This window comes from Magnolia sinica, chromosome 18 (assembly GCF_029962835.1).
Source record: "Magnolia sinica isolate HGM2019 chromosome 18, MsV1, whole genome shotgun sequence".
NCBI lineage: Eukaryota > Viridiplantae > Streptophyta > Magnoliopsida > Magnoliales > Magnoliaceae > Magnolia > Magnolia sinica.
Genome location: NC_080590.1, coordinates 14,133,582 through 14,157,124, shown reverse-complemented (window position 1 = coordinate 14,157,124; position 23,543 = coordinate 14,133,582).

The following is a 23,543-nucleotide window of genomic DNA, read 5'->3' as shown; positions in this document are numbered from 1 at the left end:
TGAAGGAAAAAAGAAAAATATAACAACCTCATTCAAGTGGTGAGAGTTCAATCAACACAATTTCCTGCAGTGTGTTCTACTCCAGATCAGAATTTACCTCATTTTTTGGCTCATACTATAAACCAATCCAGAAAAAAAAAAGGATGGACAGCATGGATAAGATACATAGATCATGGTGGGGCTCACAGAGCACCAAACACTAACCTCCGATCTAGTGGCATCATCACTAGCCACTCTACATCCCATGGTTACAACCCAAAACTGTGTTGGCCCCACTATAATGCACGTGTTCAATCTACGAGGTCCATCCTTTATAGCCTCATTATTTTAGGGCAAGGCCCAAATGAGTCGGATCCAAAAATCATGTAGGTCTTAAAAAGCCCTTTGATTGTAACCTTACAATCCTGTGATGTGGTTTACTTGAGTTTCAGATATGACTCCTTTTTTGGTCATGCCCTCAAATAATCGGGCAAAATAAATAGCAGCATGAATATAATGAATACATCGTGGTGAGGCCCACCTGCTGTTGAGTTCAGATTGGTACGGTCCACTTAAATTTTGTATCCACTTCAAATTTGGGACCAAGGCCTAAAATAAGTTGGAAAAGCAGATGAACCACGTGGATATAAAATGCATCCCTATGGTCAAGGATTAGCTAGTTTTTTTCTTCTTTTTTTAAAAAAAGGAATGTGGGCTCCTGCCACCTATTCATTAACCACAAAAATTTACAGACTTTTGGGTGGGTCCCAACAAAAAGACGGGCCTCACCTATCATGTACCCCTTATATCCAACAAAGGAGAATGGTTTTACAACCTAAAGCTAAAAGGAAAACCCAGAAAGAAAAGACTGCCAACCTATTGCTACGGCAAAACAAAACTACCAAAAGAAACTAGGGACGTGGAGGCTAAATAACGGAGCGAATGGTTCCAAGCCCGACCTTATCTAGGAAAATCAGGCCCCCTAACCTCCCTAGGAATGGAACCCAGATGCTCATAAATGATTGACACCTGAGAACTGCTCCCTTCTTTTGCCAAACCATCGGTCGGACCATTACTTTCCTGAAAAATGTGGTTGAAGGAAAAGAATCCGGACTTTTTTACCACGTTAATCCTGTCAACCCAAGGCTTCCATTTCCAGGAGCATCTCATTTCTCCCAGCAAAATCCCTTTTGCCAACTTAGAATCCGTCTCAACGATTACCCTGTTCATACCTTTTTCTAAGCATATGACCATGCCATCGAAAATAGCCCGCAATTTCGCGAGGTTATTTGATCCAAGCCCATAACACGCAGAGAAAGCGAAAAACAATGATCCATCATCCTTCCTGCAGATACCGACACCGCCAGAGTTACCCGGGTTTCCCCTCGCAGACCCATCAACATTTAATTTTACCCAGCCCGGGGTTGGATGCATCCACTTAATCACTGAGGAAGCCGATCTGGGAATACTTGGAGAAGGAGAAATCGGCGGCAGATTGTTTCGAACAGAGGCCTGAGAAAGCATCTGAAAGTTTTGGATATATTGGGAGGTCCACCAATTTATCCGAGCAATAGAGAGCCGGGCATTCATCATCTTTTCGCTGAAGGTTGCTTCATTCCTAGCTCTCCATAGTTCCCAGAGAATAATCAAGGGGAGGGTGAATCTGATCTGTTGAGGAGAGGAACCTGGAGCCTCAGCACTTCTCCAATGAAGGATTCTAGCAAATATCGAAATTCTAGAGGAGGCGGATATGCCACAAAGCCTTTCGAAATGCGACCAGATTTTGACTGCCTGATGCCCCTCCAGGAAAAGGTGATTGATCGTCTCCCTGCTGTGATGATAAGAAGTATCCTGATGACAGCAATGGCACTTCGAAGCCAGCGCAATACCTTTTGTCTGGACTCTGCTGTCCACCGGAATGGCATTTTGAAGCAGCCTCCAAATGAACACAGATATTTTCAGGGGAAAACGGTTTTGCCAAATCCAGTCTCCCCATGAGACAGAGTTAGAGGAACCTCTGAGTAGTTTCCACGCCGATTTCAGAGTGAATTTGCCAGCTGGATCTTACGACCAAACACTCTCAGCCGGTTCTTCGGAGGTAGTAAAACCCCTTGAGAAAATTTCATCTATTATATGCTGAGGCACGAAATGAAATATCCTAGATGGGGGTAAAGGACATACCCTGCCCAAAAGGTCTTTCACTTGTAGATCACGTAGATGGATAGGGATGTGGCCTTCTACATATTGCTCCAGCGGACCCAAATCACACCAGCTGTCTCTCCATACATTTGCTTCTCCACACCCCACTGTCTATGGGAATATTCTTGGATAATAGGAAGGAACGCCCCGATATTCTTCCAGATAGGAGAGTCGATGTGCTGGCCAAACGAAGAAAGGATCTCCAACAAATCCCTGGCGTATTTGTGATGCATCAATTTTGCTCACGGCCCCTGCAAATTTCCATTTTTGACAATCCAAGTAAGCTTTAAACGAAGGGCATGTAAGACCTCCCTCAGATTTCTGATTCCCAGACCCCCTCCTCTTTCGATCTGGAAGCTTTATGCCACATAATCCAATGGAACTTCTTCTTTCCTTCGGCCCATCCCCAAAAGAAATTGGCAAACTTACTCTCTAATCGCTGAATTACCTGGGCTGGAATGTGTACCACTGCCATTATGTGGATTGGGTAGCTTGCTAAGACATGACGGATCAACGTCGCTCGACCAGCCTGAGAAATGTGTCTGGCAGCCCAACCCGCTACCCTATTGCTGACCTTGTTCATTAAGCTTTGAAAGTCTGAAGATTTAATTCTACCCCTGAGCAAAGGGGCCCCTAAATAAATCATACCTTCCCTTGCTCTGCCAAACCCCAGCTCCTCTTTCGTGATCCTGATTTTTAAAGCTGGCCACTTCGAAGAACAAATAAAACTACTCTCATTTACATTGATTTTTTGACCTGTCGCCGCTTGAAAGATGCGCAGAAATTTCTTCATTGCTCTCAGAGAAGATCTGCTGGCATTAAGGAAAAGTAACATGTCGTCTGCGTCAAGGTGGGGCTACCTTGCGAGAAATGAAAAGGGAGGCAATGACCTTCCGCAAACAGCTTAGACAAATTAGTTGAGAAAGCCTCCATTGAAATAATGAATAGGGTCGGGGAAAGAGGGTCTCCCTGACGGAGTCCTTTAGACGATTTGAAGAAACCTGTAGCTTCGCCATTGATAAAAACGGAAAACCAATTATTGGTCCAACATTCTTCAAGGAGCTTCACACTTTTGTCGTTGAATCCGAATCTATGGAGAGCTTGCTTGAGATAAGCCCAATTTACCCTGTCATATGCCTTCTCAAGATCCAGCTTCAGGATAAGATTTCCAGCCCTAACTTTCCTGTTGAGCGCTCTCATCGCTTCCTTGGCAAAATCAACTGAATGGGTGAGTCGATCGGAATTGAGTAGACATCGTCTCATCTTAACTCAAGCTGAGTTGAGTTCAGGTTTTTTAGTAACTCGACTCAACTTGACCTGAAATTCAACTAGGTATATGCTCGAATCAATTTGAATCTCAACTCATGTACACACACTCATATTTAATGTTTCATAGAGAGCCTACAATTCTAGCAAGTGCACTTAAGTTGTGATTTCAGCCCATAGGTACCCACTGCACCCGACTTGACTCAACTTGGTACTTGTGATCAGGTTGGACTCGGTTCGGATTAGTCTAGGCCAAACCCAGACTCGGATTGGGTTAGGCATACTGGACTCGGTACCGAGTCAGGTCAATTTCGGGTTAGTTCTATTTCAAAACTAGATCAGGTCGGGTCAGCCCTAACTTGGCTTGACTTGACTCGATGCTCAACTCTAGTTACATGGCTCCCCTGTAACTCTTGTTTGCTATTATAATTTACACAAAAAGTATTTTGATAATCATTACTTTTTAGGTGGAAAGATGGAAAGATGGTTGTGCAGATGGTAAGGTAACTAAAGTTGGTCGGTGTTTGGCTATTGTATTAATGTCCACGAAATGCTACAGATTGCCTACATGCAGCTGCACATCCACACATGGGAAATTTGATAGACAGGTGGGCCATTATCATGCATTACTTGTTTGAAATTTGTATCCATAGCCAAACATGCATTACTTGTTTGAAAAATGTGTTGGAAATACTGAAAAATAAAATAAATTATTTTCTTTCACCAAGCTGAATCACATAAAATATACACTGTCCTTAAAGCGTGATTCGCCCCCTTATCAAATTGCTGATGGGTTACAGGCGAATTGCTTCCAGGATAAGAAAAGCCTGTTTGGATCCTGCGTTCAACAATAACGAAGGGTCCACCTAGGAACAATTTCAACACAATAGATCTTCTGGCAGAATCAAAATGAGAATGTGTTAATAATATTCTAAAATAGAGATGAAATCCTTAGGATCTAATGGATGAGGAGAGATGTGAGTTTGAGACGATGAAATTTACACTAAAATGGTCCAGTTTATATGAGCACCAAGGAGTGGATCGTTGTTAGGTGGCCATTAATGGTTAAGTGTAAAGTGCACCAACTAGCGCCACTACAGCCACACTGACTACGCCCTCACTCATGCCTGAGCATGAGCGCACGTGCGTGCGTGCGTTCCAGTGTTACGCACTGGAACACACAACCCAAGCATCACTGTCACACCCCGAAATTCGGTGCCTGAGTTGGCCAGACTCGATTCCGAATCCCAGGTTGTGATTAAATTTTTAAACATTCTCAAACATAAATTTAAATAAAAACTACATTACAATAAATCAAATATTCATCTAATACAATGTTTAGACCTACTTTTGAATTTTTTTCACTATAGTTTTTTATTTCTAACACAAATAGAGAAGATCATTATGACTAGACGGACGATCAGATCATCGCTTTGCTTACCCCTTGACTAATCTTCGAGCCCTGAAATAATGTTAATGTGGGGGTGAGCATAACAGCTCGTGGAATCGTATGCAACCCTAATATGAAATTTGTATAATTATACAAAATGTACAAATAATAAAATTACTTTGTTTAAATTTTAAAACATGAATTAAAGTACTGAATCTTAAAAGATGAGATGAATGTAATATTAGAATGGTAAAGATGCTCCGAATGCCAAATTTTTCATAAATTTTATAAATAACAAAATTAAATAACCATCATCTCTTACAACACTATACCCAAGTGGATGGTTACATTGCTTTAACGCCCACACACCGGTACCTTGAGGTGAATGACTCATTTATACGTTAGTTGGTCAGACTACTTCTCCAGTTGTACCTCTGTTGTATGTCCGCGCATACAATTGTACTCATATGTTGTACACAAAAGAGACTCTAAATGATCCAGTGAGCTCTAGGGTCTTTCACTCAAGAGACACGATTGCCCTACTCGCTGCCTTTAGGGTCTTTCACCTAAGGGACACAATTGTCCTATTTGTTGGCTTTAGGAACTTTCACCCAAGGGACAAAATCGCCCTACCTGCTTATTCCTTTTACGGACATCCCTAGGGCAACACACCCACATTTTAACAATTATTCTTAATTACAAATGAATATGTACATGATATGAGTAACAACTATCCATTCAAATCGAGATTATTAAATATGCAACTTACTACAAGCTAGTTACATCACATATTCTTTGTTATTTTCAAATTATGCATGTCATGGGAAGATCCGAGCCCCTTTAAGTCCAAGGACCAACGTTATCTTAATCCGATCGGACACATAAGAGTTAACTTGGAATGGTGGAAACAATTGATGAGAGAGACTCTCGGCTCGGCCCCAGTCGCACCCTTACTCCAAAACTGTCGGTTTAGGATAATCTGAGGCCAGGGCAGTTGGTGTGAAGTTCAGAACGGAACTCACGCGTGGAGCATCAGAACTGCACGACCAGAGCGAATTATCCAACTATCTACATCTAAATGCTACTCGATTGAAGAAATCTGAGCGGACGGGATAAGTCCACTACTCATCTCTGAGCTCGGAGGGGAGATCTTAAGAGTACATGACGAGCGAGGAGGACCATCACGAGTTTGGATCGAAGTCTGTCCCGGCCTCTGAACGCTGTCTTTGATCGATAACTCGGAAGAAAAGTCCATGTGTTAATCCAAATCCGAGGCTCGGAGTCAGGGCTTCCTTGGTTTAAGACCCTAAGCCAAGGCCGAAGTCGGTTATGAACATCCAGTGTGCTAGACTTAGAAACCGCTTTACGTAGTGCTACCAAATATCTCGTCCACAGATACGTCCCTCTAAGGCATGATACATTACACGATTCCTAGATTACGGCAAAAATCCCCACGATCTCAGTATCTCACTGATAGAGTAAATCATGCCAAGATTAGCGAACGCAGATTGTCTAATGTGGAGGTATAAATACAAGAAGGTCTCAATGGTACAAGTACACAACATCTTACACCCTCTCTCTACACTCAACTTAGACCTAGAATCTATAGCCTGACTTAGGCATCGGAGGGTCCCCCGGCTTAGCCAAGGTCTCCTTTGCTCACCTCTTTGTGTAGGCCCAGGGTCCGTCGGAGGTTCACTGCATCGAGTGGAGGGTGATCCAAATTTTGTCTTCAACAATGCATATAAGTCATTGTAAGGTTTGATAGTTATTAACTCAGTAATTATTTTAATTAGATAAATTAAATCTTCAATTATAAATTCTTATTTTTTAAAATATAAGTTAATAATTAATTTATCAAAATTAAAATTTTGTTTAAATTCAAAATAAAATTTCTTTATGAAATTGTAAATCAGTAAAGCAAAAGAACTCCTAAAAATAACCTATGTTAAATATCAAATTCAAATAAATTAATATATTATTTACATTTAACCATTCTAATTTAATTAATTTCGTAATATATGAATAACATCATACTATTTTATAATATTTTTCCGCTTCCTTTTAATATATTGTAAGAAATATGTGTTCTAAACATATTAATTGAATTCCTTTTAAAAAAAAAAAAAAGCCCAAGAGTTGAATTTCTATTTTATTAAATTTCAGCCTATTAAGGTTTGGTAACTACACAGATAGAATATATATATTAATAACTAATTTCTAATTTATCAAATATCAATATTTGTATTAATTATTATTTATTTATTTTATTTATAATTAAATTTGAAATTTAAATTTACTTAATCAAAATTAATTATATAAATTCTAAAATTCATAACCTAATTAAATTACTTATGAACAGCTACATTAAATAATGTTAAATTAAATCTCAATTTAGATTGTTAATTGTACATCGGTATTTCTAAACTGAAATTGTACCAAATTTATGTTTAATTCCAATAAGTTATATTAAATTATTAAATTTGGACTTTAATTATTACAAAAATTTAGCTTATATTATAAATATAATTATTTAATTAGTATGAATTATTTTGGTATATTATATCTAATTAGTCTTAAATAGAAAATTCTGAAATTATTAACTTGAGTCAACTTACATATTTACGTCAGCAAAATTAATTTAAACTATAACTTAAGTAGAATTTGGAATAATTTCTAATTTAATTCTTACATATAAAAAAATTGTAGTAAATTTACTAATTTAGAATTTGATTTTTCTTTAATCTTATTTTGTAAATTCTTTATTTTTCTACAAATGTCAGCAAAAAAAAAATTAAAAAAAATCAATGATAAACAATTATTTCCTTCAAATTTCAAATTTCAAGTCAGTTAACTATAATAGTAAAAAAATAAATTTAAATAAAAATAACTATAAAAATTTCAGATCAAGGATGGATCACTCACCTTGACAAAAGATTTATGAAGTTTTTTTTTCTATTTTTTTCTTTTTTTCTATTTCTATTTTTTTCTTGTTGTATTCAACCTACATCTACAACCCTATTTATGATAAATGGGCCCCACATTACCCACATGTTTAAAATGATCAAAATACATATTAAATACACATATTTTAAAAGCACCTATATGCACACTTAAATGTCATTTCTCGTAACAAAATGTATTCCCTCACGGACACACGTGTGTGTATGATGTGTAGATTGTGGTGCTCAACAATGTATGTATATGGCACTGTATACATAGGTGTAAACATAAAATCACTGATGTATAATGGTTGATTGATCAGATGGATGGTTGATGGATCAAATGGATAGATAGATTTTGAAGTTTTATGGACAATGATCGTTTTAGCAGTTGTATGCTTTTGATATAAGTTATTGAATGGATGGTCAACTAATCTTGTAACTTGGACATTTTATGATAGTTAGGTTGTTAGGTATGATGGACGGCCTAGATTGTTGATCACCGATCCTGATCATGTGTTTTGTATTTTCTAAAATTCACACACCCATGTGACTAATGCATGTATATATTTCATTTATAAAAAAATATATTTATAACTTACATTTTAATTAAAAAGTAACCGTAGAATGCATGTTCATGTTATATGCATGCAAATAAGTGAGTTATATCATAAATGATGGACAATTGTGATATATTGAAAATAAGATTTAAGTAGACCATGCGATACCTTAATAAGCAGAGAAGTAGATGTATGGTTGATTTTATGAATGAGTTATCCAGTTGTGAGATATGGGGCGTCGGATTTACAATTGTACGTATGGATATATGGATGGTTTTATTCTCTTTTAAAAGCATAAGTTTACCACCAAAATATATGGCTTATGGACCTCTAAAACTTGTTAAATCATATTCCAATGTAAGAAACACTTCATTAAATTTGATGAGATAAATGTGAGAATCTTCACGGTGATTTTTGTTTGATTTTCGGATGGCCCAATTGGCGGATCTAGGTATGATATACGGTTGGATGATCATATATATGTGAAATAATCAAATAATTAAGAGTCTAATCTTTTATACAAGTTAATGTATGGTTACTTTCATATTTAAATAGGTGCAAGATGAGTTTTTAGTTGATCAAATAGGTGGATTATCGGATAAACGACTTAGATAATTAAACTACAATACTGAAAATGGATGGATAAGCGGGTGACTAGATACCCTACACGACATATGGACGGTTGGATTCAGTGTATATTTCATGGTTAGATTTAAGCCAATTAATGAATGTATGATTGATCTTAGGTCTATGAGTAAATAGAGTGCATGTATACATATGCATATATACGCTAAGCCATAAAAATATCAATCACACTCAATTAATAATTCACGCATATTACAACTTGCACATTTTATAGATGCATGTATGCATGAGTAAATAAAAAGATTATGCATAAATGCTTAGATGAATGCAAGTGTGCATGTATGCAGATGCATGCGTGCACACTAAAATCTCGGGTCATTACAGTCACAAGATGCATGCGTGCACACTAAAATCTCGAGTCATTACAGTTACAATCTGTAAAGCTCCAAGTAAGAATACTACAAAAACATTCTCATATAAACAATGATTTTCTTCTTTTCATTTTTGATGTAGGATAAAAGCACACACCATGCTTTTCGATTCGAAATTCCCAAAAAGCGTTTTGGCGCCAAAATCCTGAAATTTTGAAATATTTAATTTTTTTTAAAAAAAACACAAATCTCAACATTACTCATAATAATTACCTACGCTAAGGTATTTTGTAGGGTTTTAACCTAACCAAACACGGCCTCAAAAGCTCCATGGGCCACCACATGAGCCAAGACACGAGAAACATCCAAAACTCAAGTGAACCACATGAGTAAAGATTGAACGCACACAATTGAAACCTTAGTAAGCATCATAAAAGTTTAGGTGTTTACACCTGGTTTGATCCGATGTAGATTAGACGACTAGCAAGACAATGCGTGATGGTACATTTGTACTAAAGATCAAGATGAGATAATTATAATAAATGTGATAAGTAGAAGAGATCCGGAAGCACGGTGAAAGCCATTGTCATGAGACATATCATTGCACGTAAGTAAAAGTTGTTACATGATACTCGGTAAAATATAAAAGTCATAAAACACCGTAATATTCTAGAGAGGGCCTGTTTGAGAGCGTGGATTTGGAAACCCCCTGGATTTAGAACCCCCTGGATTTGAAATCCTCCTAGTGTGTTTGGCACCTTGGATTGTGAACCAACTTTAATCCAAAAGTAGTTATGCATTGTATATTTACAGGAGTTTGAATTTAATTACTAAATCAACTTTAATATCTCTAATTAGTGACGTATATTATTTTTGACACAATGGTTGTAATAAGCCCGTTGAAATCTATGGTTTGCCTGAAAATGATGAAATTCCAAGTCTCGGATGGGCCACAAGCACAAGATCATGCTTGAGTGACTAACCAACGATTTTAACCGTTGATTCACATGGACAATGTGTAGAGCATGTTGATCATCATATTAAAGTAATTATAGTGATGCAATTGATAATTTAATTATTTTTTGATATCATTAGTGGGTCATGTGCCCAATAGAATAATACTATGGTGATACACATATTATACATACAATTATTGAAAGGATTTTAGGTGTAATTCAAGCTCTCACCGTGGATTTCCAACCCCCTCTTTAAGGGAATTTGAAACCCCCAGTTATTTTATGCTGCCAAACAACCAGGGGATTTGAAATCCCCTTAAATTCCCCTGCCAAACGACCCCTAATACACACAATTAGCTAACTACCAACGACACATGGCAAAGCATGATTGGCTACGCACATTCAGAAGCAAACTGATTAAGTGAAGATCACAAAGACTCTCCTTAAAACATAAATATGATCAACTACGCTTGTTAGACAATTGACCAATTGGAAGAAAATCTAAGAAACTCATATGTAGTTAGAAGTATAATCGGCATTGTCTTTTACTTATCGAATTAAGCAAGAGAATATTGTGGAGGCCAATTCTAATACGTGTCTCTAACAAACCACCCTATACCTCTACAGATTCAGTAGAGAATGAAGACCTCGGGACCTATGCCACTCCAATGCAACATGGTATTATTCTTTATATTGATGTTGTCTTTCCTTCAATATTATTATTATTCAATCTAACCCCTCTTATGTTACCCAACACAATAATGTAAACTACCTTGATTTAGAAGATCTTTAGGTCTCAAATGAATGACTATCGAGGTCATCTTATCACGTGCATAGGATTTCATTCGATAATTTCACCACGAAGTTTGACCAAACAATGAACATGCGATTGTTTAACTATGACTAACATTCTAGATAACTCAAATGAGTTACAAATAGGTGATCGTTCCACAATAGCCTTTCTCATGGAGTGAGGTTCCAAGCAATGAACAGATAGTTGTTCCCATGACTGTCACATTAGGAAGTGAGGACTCAATATGATGAACGGGTTGTCACCTCCATTGACCTTTTCGCCACGAAGTACGTGGCTGAATGACGAATAGTCGATCGTTTAACTTTGATAAACTCTCCCATGAAGCTCGGTCATGTGACTTAATGAATAGCCGTCGTTTTCCAATCATCGTCTAGCCATGAAGCTCGATCATGCGACGAACAGATTGTCAATGATTCGCCCGTCATCGGTCATCTAGCCACGAAGCTAGCCGTGCAATGGACAAACATCCACCTTCCTCCCGTGAATAACGATTGTCTCAAATAATGAAGTTTAACCACACAATAAATGGCAATCATTTTCAATGATTGTCTTGCCATGTAGCAACTAAGTAGACAATCCAGCATTCGTGTAACGACCTTGTTTGGGTATAAACCTGATATTCCACTAGTTGATGAATATATTTTCGTTAGTTATCCCTTTTATTTTTCTTTTTAGTCGATTGTAGATACATTTGCATTATTAATTTCATCAACTTCGTCCAAGTTTGTTTCTTTCAAGTTATATTATATTAATAGTGAATAGTGTAAAACTATCACGTGCTCACTTAAAAGTCATTGCCCCAAAGGCAAAAGGAACTCATTAAAAGGATAAACTCTCCCTTTCAATAATAGCTGAATTTTGCACAATTGGTGTCTAGATATATGGTCGATGTTTACAAATCTGGTCTTAATAGGTCTATTTTGGCGCCTGGGGTTACAAGGCATATGGTTTAATTTGAGCCATATTTATTTTTGTCAATCTCGACACACACACACACACACATACATCACACAAATCAAAAGATTGTTTTGAATCAGTTCTACTTGTGCGTATGAATAAATGCTATTAGAGATAATATTATTTGTTTACACTTGTTCTAGTACAATCTATGCGACCCAATGAAATGTTGTCATGTGTTGGTACTATGTACGAATAACGAATGAAATCTCACTCACGCCTCGATGATATATTCTGACCCTATTTTCTTTAATAACACATCACCTATTAAAATTATAATGCTCAAAGTCGTACGCACTTTTGTGGTTGAGAAAAGTGAGACACTACGAGAAGGACATATGACCATCAAATGAGTGGCATGTGTGGTCAAGGGACGTGCTCAGTAAGCCCCACCAATGCCTAAGATTTTTCGCAATCCAGATATGTGCAACAAGGCTGTTAATCATGCCGAAAAATGATTTTTTTTTTTAAAGACGATTGGTACTTTTATAGAGACTACGGAGGGTTGAAAAACAAATTCTTTCAAAAATAAAAAGAAATGCAATAAAGAATCGAGTCCAACTGGGATACAATCCCATAACCTTTGAGGATAAAATATAGAGCAGTAAGGAAAACTCGTTATAACCATTAGCCTTCCCAATCTATTTAAATAACATAACTTGAGGCATGAACCAATGCAACACTACATACACAATCTCCCTTATGACTTTATACGAACTGGCACGAGGTAGGTGCGAGTTGCGGTGTAACAATGGCTAAATGAAATGGATTAGGTAGCTAGGTTCGAAGTTGAGGAGTGCTGAGGGGAAGAGATATGAGAGAGACCTCTCTACATTATATAAGAGTTGTAAATGCATGCATTTAAGAGGCCTAGTGTAACTGCTCATGCAGTAATTAACCAAACCATGCATGAATTGTTGCATGTGGCCAGCTTAATGGTAAAAAACGGTTGGCCACTGTCTAAATGGCTAACATGCAACGGGTCTCCCACATGCAAAACAATAATAATAATTAAAAAAATAGCAAAACAATAGCTACTTTCTCACAAACAATCAGAAATGCTCTGTTGTATTTATGAATCTAGACTAAAACATCCTGCTACCCGTAACTATATAAACAAAGCTTAGTTGGTTCACAGTACACGCTTTAAGAAAAACGTGATTAAATATGCTTCAGCCTGTAAATAATTTTTATATTTTAAGTTTTCAATTACATTTTTTAAAAAGTTGTTAGTACCCCCATTGTCAGTTAGGGCTGTACATCGAGCCAAGTCGAGTCGAGTCGAGATGGGCCAAGCTCGACTTGACTTGTCCATGCTATACTCGAGTTCGAGCTTGACCTCGAGCTCAACATTGAAGCTTGGCTTGCTTGCAAAAGCTTTCGAGTTGAGTTCGAGTCGAGCTAGTGGTTCGAGTGGAGTCAAGTTTACCTCAGTAGGGTAAGGGAAAAGAAAAAGAGGGAATGGGGATAGGTAGGGTTTTTTAGTAAAAACTTTTTAAGTTTTAACTTCTTCTTTTTTAACTTATTTATATATATATATATATATATATATATATATATATATATATATATATATATATATATAATATATATAATATATATTATTAAAATATATTACTCGAGCTTCGAGTCGAATTGAGTTGAAATATACCACGGTTGAACTTGGCTTGAACTCAACTTGAGCTTTAGTAAACAAGCTTAGCTCGCTTTGAGTCGGCCTTTCAAGCCGGGGCAATTTGAGCTGAATCAAGCCGAGTCAAGCGGGCTTTTTGAGCTAGCTTGACTCGTGTACAGCCCTACTATCAGTTCACACTTCAGTGTTAGCTATCCCCTCTAGAGAATCAATACCAAGACCTCGGTGTTGGACAGATTTAGTGCACCGAGGAATTTCACGAAATTATAAATGGGGCCCATTTTCGTGATACCAACCGTTCATCTAACTGGACGCACTGTGGATGGTCAATGTTACATCACTTGTACAGATCACGGGTACTGCCTATTCACGAAAGGGTCTTCTTCCTTTCGTGGACTATGAACCATGCAATTTTTAAGATTTAGCCGAGTATTTTTGAATCAACTAGTAGCTGAATCAATGAGCTATGTTACCCTTGGCACACCCAAGATTAACGGTTCTAATGCATCAAGAGAGGCCCGATGGAGTACAATTTTGGGTGGTCCTTCTTTCTATATACTTTTACCGTTTTAAGCTTCAACGGTTGAAAATGATGCTATGCAATTGGGAAAAACAAAAAACAAAAGCAAAGCGAATGTTTATGTCCAGTAGGTTGGACCGTGAGGCATGGTCCCTCAGGAAAAACTTGCAACCTATTAAGTACATATGAAATCCAACCCATCCAATAATTTGGAACCACCATGATAATTAGAAATCCATGAAAAAACAGCATATCTAAAGATCTGGTAGGCCACACCATATGAAAAGAATTTTTAAATATTGATATATATATATAAATATATGTGTGGTCCATTCGATAAGTAAAAATGGCAAGATCTTTTATAAAGTGATTACCATGTGGGGCCCAACGTATTGGACAAGTTCGATATGTCATACACTTGAATGGTTGGAAGTTATCCACTGCGTGGACCACAACTTATAGCCCGAGCCGTTGGACTGGATGCCCCAATAAAAGGCTGGGAAATCTAAATGGAATCTAATACAATCTGTCGACCGTCTTCAAGTTGAAGATTCCTCTAGTTCCTGTCTCCATTACTATCCTACTCGCGGGCCACTTCAGAGATGGATGCATAAGTGGCAGATGTCTAGGTTAATCGGAACCGTTTGATCTTATAGGGCATCATGTATACATGTAATAGCCCCAAAATACTGGTTATTGAACTCGTAGATATCATCCAGCGAATGTGGACCATTGTCCATAATTTCAACTACGGCGATGTGTGCCATAGTTAAATTGCTGAACAGTAGCCCCTAACATGGTGGCCCACCGTATCAACTGTTTCGATTCATCCCAGGGAAAGCAAAACAAGCACAATCAGCGATTGAATGCTATTATTAGCTAAGTAACACTTTTTTCGCCGTAGAAGCCTCAAAAATGCAAATGGGTGGATTAAAAAAAACAAGAAAGAAAAGTGGAATCAAGCTACTTTAAGAAGAACATGAGAGAACAACGTGGTGAGATGTTGTCCACACGATTCACCAGACCCGCTGCCTTATGTTCACTTTGGAGGAAATGGATTGTGGGGTGTGATAGGTTCGATCGACCTCCGTGCTGTATTGACGTCGCCACGTTCTGTGAGCCCCCACATGTTATGGACGCGGATTGTGTCCTAGCCCCGCCCGGACGGTAATCCGTACGGGCAGGGCTCTGTGGGGCCTATAGTGATGTAAGTGTTTTATCCACGCTGTTCATCTCTTTTCTCAGATCAGTTTAAGGTATGATCCCAAAAATGAGGCAGGTACACAGCTCCAATGGATTACAAAGTAGGGATTGAACGTCCAACATTAAAAAGTTCTTGGGAGCTGGAGAAGTTTCGTATCAAGCCTATATTTGTGTTTTCACTTCATCTACGTCTACATTAAATTATTAATAGGTTGGATGGTAAAAAAACATCACAGTGACCCGCAGAAAGGGTTCAACGATGGGTGTCATTATCACTGCAGCTTCCTTTGGTGTGGTCCACTGGAGCTGTGGACCTGCCTCATTTTTAAAATTAGAACTTAAAATGGTCTGATAAAAGCAATGAACGGCATGGATAAAACACTTACATAGCAGTGGGGCCATAGAGCCCTGCCCAGAGGTTAATACGTCCGGGTGGAGGTAGGACGCAATCCGCGTCCACATGTTATATCCACACCTTTCAACCATTTTACTAGATCACTTTAGATCACAGAAGCAAAAATGAGTCATGTACAAAACTCAAGTGGTCCACCATCGAAAGATTTTTAACTGGTACATAAGTTTGTCTCCACTTCTTTCTGTAATGTAGTCCACTTAATCCAGTTCATTTTTTAGCTCACTATGATCTCGCCAAAATGATGGCAGTATGGATATAATACACCGATGTCTCCCTGGTGGGGGTGGCTGACAGTGAAGTGTGATCTAACAGTGGGTGTACTAACAAGCTAACCAAAAAACAAAATAAATATATATATATATGGAAGCGGATTGGCTGGTGTACCACACACCTGCTATACAGCTAGTTTAGGTACGTGTCCTGCCAGTGGGGTGTACTAACAAAGCTAACAGAAAAAGAGAATAAGAAAAAATGTACGTGTCCTGTCAAGACGAGGGCTGCGGCTCCTTTAGTTCCTGAGTTGTGGGAAGGGCTCAAAGTAGGTCAAAGTTATGCGGCCAATAATGATGTATTTATTATACTTACATTGGTCAATCATTTTTTAACATCATTTTAGAGTACTATATAAAAATAAATAATATCCAAATATCAATTGGATCATATCACAAATAACAATGGAGATAATAATTTTCATCACTAAAAATTTTATAGGGCTCACGATAACATTTATTTTTCATCTAATCTGTTTACAAAGTCACGAAGACCTAGATGAGAGGAAAAACAAATTTCACATTGATCCAAAACTTCTGTGACCGTAAAAGGGTTTCAATGGTGGATGTTGAATCCCACATTGCTTTTTGTAATGTGGTCCACTTGATAGTTAAATATGTCTTATTTTTCATCTCAAGCCTTGCGACTAGCTCATCAAATGGATGGACAATTTGGATATAAGACATACCTCATAATGGGACCCACAGAACTTGTTTATGTCAATACACATCTACATAGCTTCCGCTTTCAATATATCGCCCGCAGAAGTTAGCGGCGTCAACCCACCACCGAAGTTGGAGGTATTCACACCACGTAGCCCACTTCCTGCTTGGAGCACAAAAATGATGACGATCCGGAAATTAGGTAGGCTACAACGTAGCAAATTATTGCGAAGGTAAAGTCTAATATTAGTTGTGCATGGGGTCCCACCATGGTGTAGGGTGTGCATATGTATTCTAATCCGTTCATGTGATGGAAACGGATTGGCTACTCCCCCTGCTACCATCTCGGTGGCTGATGATCGGTGCTCTGTAAGCCCACTATGATATATGTTTTTCATCCATTTTTAAAGATCTTGTCATGACTTCATCCTAAAAATGAGAGGAATATAAATATCAGGTGGACCACATCACATGAAAACAATAGCGATTGAATATCCACCATTAAAGCCCTCCTAAGGCCCACTATATTGTTTATTTGACATCCAATCTGTTGATTAGGTCATACTATCCCCGGATGAAGAGCAAAAACAAAGATTAGCTTGATCCAAAACTTTTATAGCCCCCAAAAATAGTTTTAATGGTCAACCCTCATTTATCACTGTTTCGTGTAATGTGGTCCATTTGAGATTTCATTATACCTTATTTTTTGACTCATGTTGTAAAATGATCTGTATAAATAGATGGACAGCATGGATGAAACACATACATCACGGTGGGGCGACATAGCACCGACCACCAGCCATTGCTGGCTCGTGTCAGTGGAGTAGCCAATCCGTTTCCTAATATTATAGGGCTACTAAGATGAAGGGACGCCCTAGAATCCGACCATTCCACGTGAATTTACCATTCCAAGAATACGGGCGGGACACGCAAGAGCGAACAATTGAGAGGGGATGCCCACGCAATTAAAACTTTCCAAATCATGTGGGGAGGCCACTGTGGTGTGTAAGTGTCATCCAATCCATTCATCATATGTGGCCCAACAGAATGATGGGACAAAAATCAAGCAATTTCAAGACTAAGGGATGCCACAACACGGATTTTCAGATTCCAATCACTGGGAACCGGCACATTAGCGGTGAATGATTTCCAAAGGACGAAGTGGATTTCTACACATATGGGCCCACGAGTCGATATTCTGCAGATCATTCCACATACACGAGTGATGGAACGATATGGCCCATGGCCAAGCAATTAACGGTTCAAAACAACGTGCGCATGGATCGACATCGAACCAGCCGAGAGTACGCGACCCAGACGGAGATGACCGCTCTTTGTCCGTCCATGACGCTTTAATAGTCTCCCCAATGGCGTTTTGGCCAACAACGAGCCTAAGCCGAGAATATTCATACTAATACTCGGTTTTTGAGTTTCTACAACTGTTTTCAACTTCTAATAAGTCCATAGGTTCAGAACGTGTATGAACTCCCACCAATCACCCAAATCAAAGAATCCTGACCATTGAGTCTCTTATCAGCATCTCTCTTCGTTACTCTGACTGAGAAGGGTTTGGAGGAACCAATGAGTCCAGATGACAGACACAGGCCTCACTTTCTCCTAAAACTTAAAACTGGACGATTGGACACTGCTCTGTGGGCCCATGAATCAACATGCGTTTTATCCACGCTACCCATCTATTTTTCTGATCATTTTAGGATTTGATAAAAATAAAATAAAATAAATATAAATCTAAAGTGGACCGCACTCTAAGAAAATAATGCTGATTGAACACCCAGTGTTGAAAACTTCCTATGGCCTAATGTATGTCATCCATCCTATTTATTGATTAGGTCGTACAGTCTTAAATGAATGAAAAATACAAATATTAACTTTATTCAAAACCTTTGTAACTTTAAAGCATTTTTTTTTTTTAATATTGAGGAGTAAATAAAACACATGCATCATGATAGGGCCCACCTAGCATTGTTAATTATTGACAGCCAGTGTTAGTAGGCAATCCCTGTCCGAAGTACTCAATTGGAGTGTGATGGATGATATTGACATATTAATTAAAAAAATGCATAAGTGGAACTTGATTAACTCTAATTAAACTTTTTAAATTATATCTTTTAGTTTAGATGTATAGGAGCAAAAAGTTAAGAATTATGTAACTATCATATTGAGAATTTTTTGGAGGTTGAAAATGAAAAATATCTAATGTCTCTGTTTCAACAAACAAGTGTCTTAAAATCATAGGTTGAAAATGTTCAAAGAATCTAATTTCAGTTGTCACTTTCAGAGCGGGTTCCATGATGTGGTAGGTTGAAATTGTTTCAGTATATTTCATGTGTACCATTATTTTGGTGACTGAGGATCAATCTTCATGTTCTGCCTCGGAAAGATTCCTCCCCTTCGATAATACAGAATTGTCGTTTCCCACGACCTTTTGGCGTCGCCTGCCTAAAGGTCGGAATCTTGCCGTGGATATTAAAAGCATTAGAGATTCTGGTATATGCCGTGGGTCCCACCCGAAGAATTCTTACGGAAATGCGAATTAGGTATCGCCCGGCCTCGCCTAACACGGCGCAGCCCTGACCGCAGGGCCACCTTCACGTGTATATAAGTAAGGCTATACTCGAGCAGAATTCCCTCTACTCAACTCAAAAAAGCTCAATCCAATTCCGTTCGAAGTTGAGTTTGTGCTGATTTTTTAAGCTCGAAAAAATTTCAAACTGAGTTCTGGCTTACCCGAGCTCGACTCAACTCGGATCGAATTCAACTCAAATTGAACTCAGATCAATTTAGTTTGGTGACTCGATTACTTTGATATTGCTGTTACTCACCAAGTGTTTGATGAAATAATTCAATGAAGTGTGTTTGGTAGCAAGGAAGGTATGCATATGAAACAAATATTTTTTTTTTTCTTTATTTTTAGGTTGTTTGTAAGGTGTTTGATGAAATATCTATAAATCCATTGTTGTGGTTATACATACAATAAGATTTTGAAAGTGCAATTCATGTGTTTGTGAAAATACTACATAGGTGAACTTGGCTCAATCTTGGCTTGAACTGCCCGAGTTGCTGACCGAACCGAGTTGAGCTAGCCAATTAGGTTCGAGTACCGAGCTGAGCTGAGGTCAGCAAGTGGTTGAGCTGAGTCGAGCTGTGCCAAGCTCAACTAAGATCGACTCGTGTACACATATATATATGTCGGAAATGGATCGGCTACTTAACCTGCCACTAGCCAATGCATAGTGTCGGTGCTCTATGGGGCCATCATGATGTATGAGTTTCATCCATGCCGTCTACAAATTCTTCCATATCATTTTATGGTATGAGCCCTAAAATTAGGTTGATCCAAAACTCAAGTGGACCACAAAGTGTTGATTGAATGCCCACCGTTAAAAACTTCTTTGGAGCACAAAAGTTTTCAAGGTTTACCTCATTTTTGAGATCAAGCTTTAAAATTATCTTTCACAATGAATAGACAGCGTAAATAAAATACATACATCATGGTAGGGTTCATGTAGCACCGACTACTAGCCATCCGGGAGCGTCACTAGCGCCCATATGCCTTTCAGATCAAGCATATTCAAATTTCAGGTGCACCACGCACTACAGGAAGCAATGGTGGTTGACCCTCCAGGGCTTTTTGTGGGACACAAGTTTTGAATCGGGCCGTGTTCAATTTTATTTTTATTTTTTGTTTTTTTCAGAAAAAATAAAAAAAAAAAATCCTTCATCTGATTTGTGTACACTTATAAAAAAGTTAGGACGGTGAATAAATATTACAGTGAGCCCTATGAAGTTTTTAATGGTGGGGCTTCAATCACGACCGTTTCCTGTAGTGTCGTCCATTTGTCATTAATATTTGCTTCAACTTTGGGATTATGCTCTAAAACGAGCTGGCAAAGGGATGAACCGCATGGATATTACTACACATACATCAAGTTGCACCCCACTGTTAGGGGGACACCAGGTTGGGTGAGGCTGGGGCGGCACCTAATCCGCTCCCCTGCAACTGGTGCTAGATTCCAGACCAACAACAATAATGCGAATCTTCACGGATGGATCTTAAATTAAAGATCATAGTATACGGAAGATTCAACCGTCTAATTTACACCGTTAAAAAGGTTGACTCGGTGAAGTTTTTGTGGCCTCTTCATCTACGTCCTCGTAACCTTATCAATAGGTTGGATGGCAAATAAACATTCGGGTGGAATCCACGAAAATTTTAATGGTGGGGATTCAATCATGACGGTTTCCCATGATTTGGTCCAGATTTGGGTCAACTTCACCGGGATAACGCGATAAAATGAGCCGTCAAAATGGTTGGACGGTGTGGATTTAAGGCATATGCATCAGTGTGAGCCCCACAGTCAAGGGAACCACTCACCTCGGTGTATCAGGGATCTACCCAAGCCGCGCCCGATCGTCAGTCTGTAACGTGGGTGGCAATGTGAGAAAAAGCAAACGGCTAAAAGACATCTAGTGGCCGTCCAGTTGTTTTGCACGGTGTGGCTCACCTGAGGAACGAAACAACCTAATTTTATATTAGAAGAATCAATCAGTGTGGTCCACCTGATGGAAAGCTGAGGTCTTGCGCGTGCGTGCCGTATCGGTAGGGATGCCTGCACGTAAATCGTACAGTGCACGCTTATGGGCTTAGCAAACCTACTATACTAGAGAAAGAATTAGGTCTTGATACTCATGCGCCATTTCTCGCAAGTGGGCCCATGATTAATGGATCTTTACCGTTTATCTGCTTCGTGCCATCACCCCGGTACTGAAAGTTGGCCAACTGGGCCACGACTAAGTGATGTAGAGAGGGTTGCGGACAATTACATGGCCAACATGGATCAGAAAAGGCCTGGTCGACGACAGAAGTGATCCAGACCATCGAACCTTAAATCGGGCGTATCTTGCAATCCGGAATGAGTTATCTGACGTAAAATATATGATTTTGGGGTAGAACGAGCTACTGAAGCCAACCAACCCATTACGTCGGGTTGTGCAGCCCAGAATTGCGAAAAAACCATGGATTGACGGTCGTTTCCCTGTTTTAATTTCGTTTTTACTATAAATAGTAAGTTTTAGTTTGATTATAACTCTTCATCCGTCGGGCTTTAGGAGTTGCGCTCAACGTGAAAAGAGCTTAGAATAATTAGGAGAACGGTTTGGTGAAGCCAAATAGGACACTTACTATTTTTGGCCGAAAACCTTGCGCACTAGTAGACATCACGACCGTCTATAAATAGTAAGTTTACTATTTATAGTAAGTCGCGGATTCTAAGAGTTTGAGTTGTAGTTTGATTCTAATTTCTTTCCCATTGCTTGGTAGCCCTATTTAAAGGGTTGTAAACTCGTTTTTATTTATCAATTAATCAATTTCGAATTTATTAGAATTTATTTCTATTTTCTGCTTTCTTTCCTCGTGGATTCGAGAAGTCTTTGTGAGGAGTCCAGAGAAGCTCCGTGGATTCGGAGTAGTTATCCTCATCACGTTCATCCCTGCGTCAATTGGTATCAGAGCGAGGATTCCCCTCGGGCCTATGGCAAACAACGAAGGTATGAATCAAAATCCCGTGGACGGTGATCCAGGGATTCGTTTTCTTTCGGAAAGAATGGAAGCTTTCCACCGGGAGAGTCAGTTGACTATGTAAGGGCTGCAAGCAACTCTCGACCGTCTTGCGGATGTGCTACTTCCGCCCCGAGTCCTAGGCGATGCTCCACCACCCATGGTTGCTGTACGACACAACCCCGATTTTCGTAGAGCACTACCAGTGGCAAACCGTAGGGCTACACCAGAGGATTCAAGTTCTAGCGACGAGGACCTTAATGAGAGTTTTACTCGACGACCAATCCATGAAGGTGATCATCTAGATCGTGCTGAAAGAGACTATCGAGGTAAGGCTGAACTTCCTAGTTTTAACGGTTTATTACATATGGAAGATTTTCTTGATTGGCTAGCCGAAGTAGAGAGATATTTTGATTACATGGACGTGCCAGATCATAAAAGGGTAAAATTGGTAGCGTTTAAATTAAAATCTGGTGCTTCTGCATGGTGGGAACAATTACAACTCTCACGAGCTAGCCAGAACAAGGCACCCATCTCATCATGGCCACGGATGAGACGTCTTCTTCGATCACGATTTCTCCCCAGTGATTATGAGCATATATTATTCCAGCAATATCAAAATTGCAGACAAGAAAATTGAACTGTCACAGATTACACTGAAGAATTTCAACGGTTGGCTACACGAAACGATTTGTCAGAATCTGAGTCACAGAAGGTGTCACGATTTATAGGTGGGTTGCGACCGATAATTCAAGATCGAGTTCAGATGTACCCAGTTGGGACCGTGGATGAAGCAATTCAATTGGTGGGTAGGGCAGAAACATAACTTGCAAGAGCTCCTGCTCGTCCATATCCTTCAAATCGACCCTCCATGACGGGTCCCACGCAGGATCTAGTGCTGCCACAAGGAAAAGATCCAGTACCTCAACTTCGTATAACCGCAAACTGTGATATGGGGAGCGGCTCATCCAGACCTCAACGTGCAGCACCCACAACAGCAGGTCCGAGTAGGATTCCAAATCCTTATACTCAGTCAAGGTCGAATAATTGTTACCGTTGTGGCCAACCAGGCCACTTATCAAATACTTGTCCTCAACGTCCCGCACCGCACTTGACTATAAATGAAGGGGGCACTGAAGATGAGGCCGCAGAAGAAGACCATTGCTTTGATGAACATGAACAAACCACTGAAGAAATAGCAGGTGGCGATGAAGTGACGGGCGAGGATCGTGGCGAATTTCTA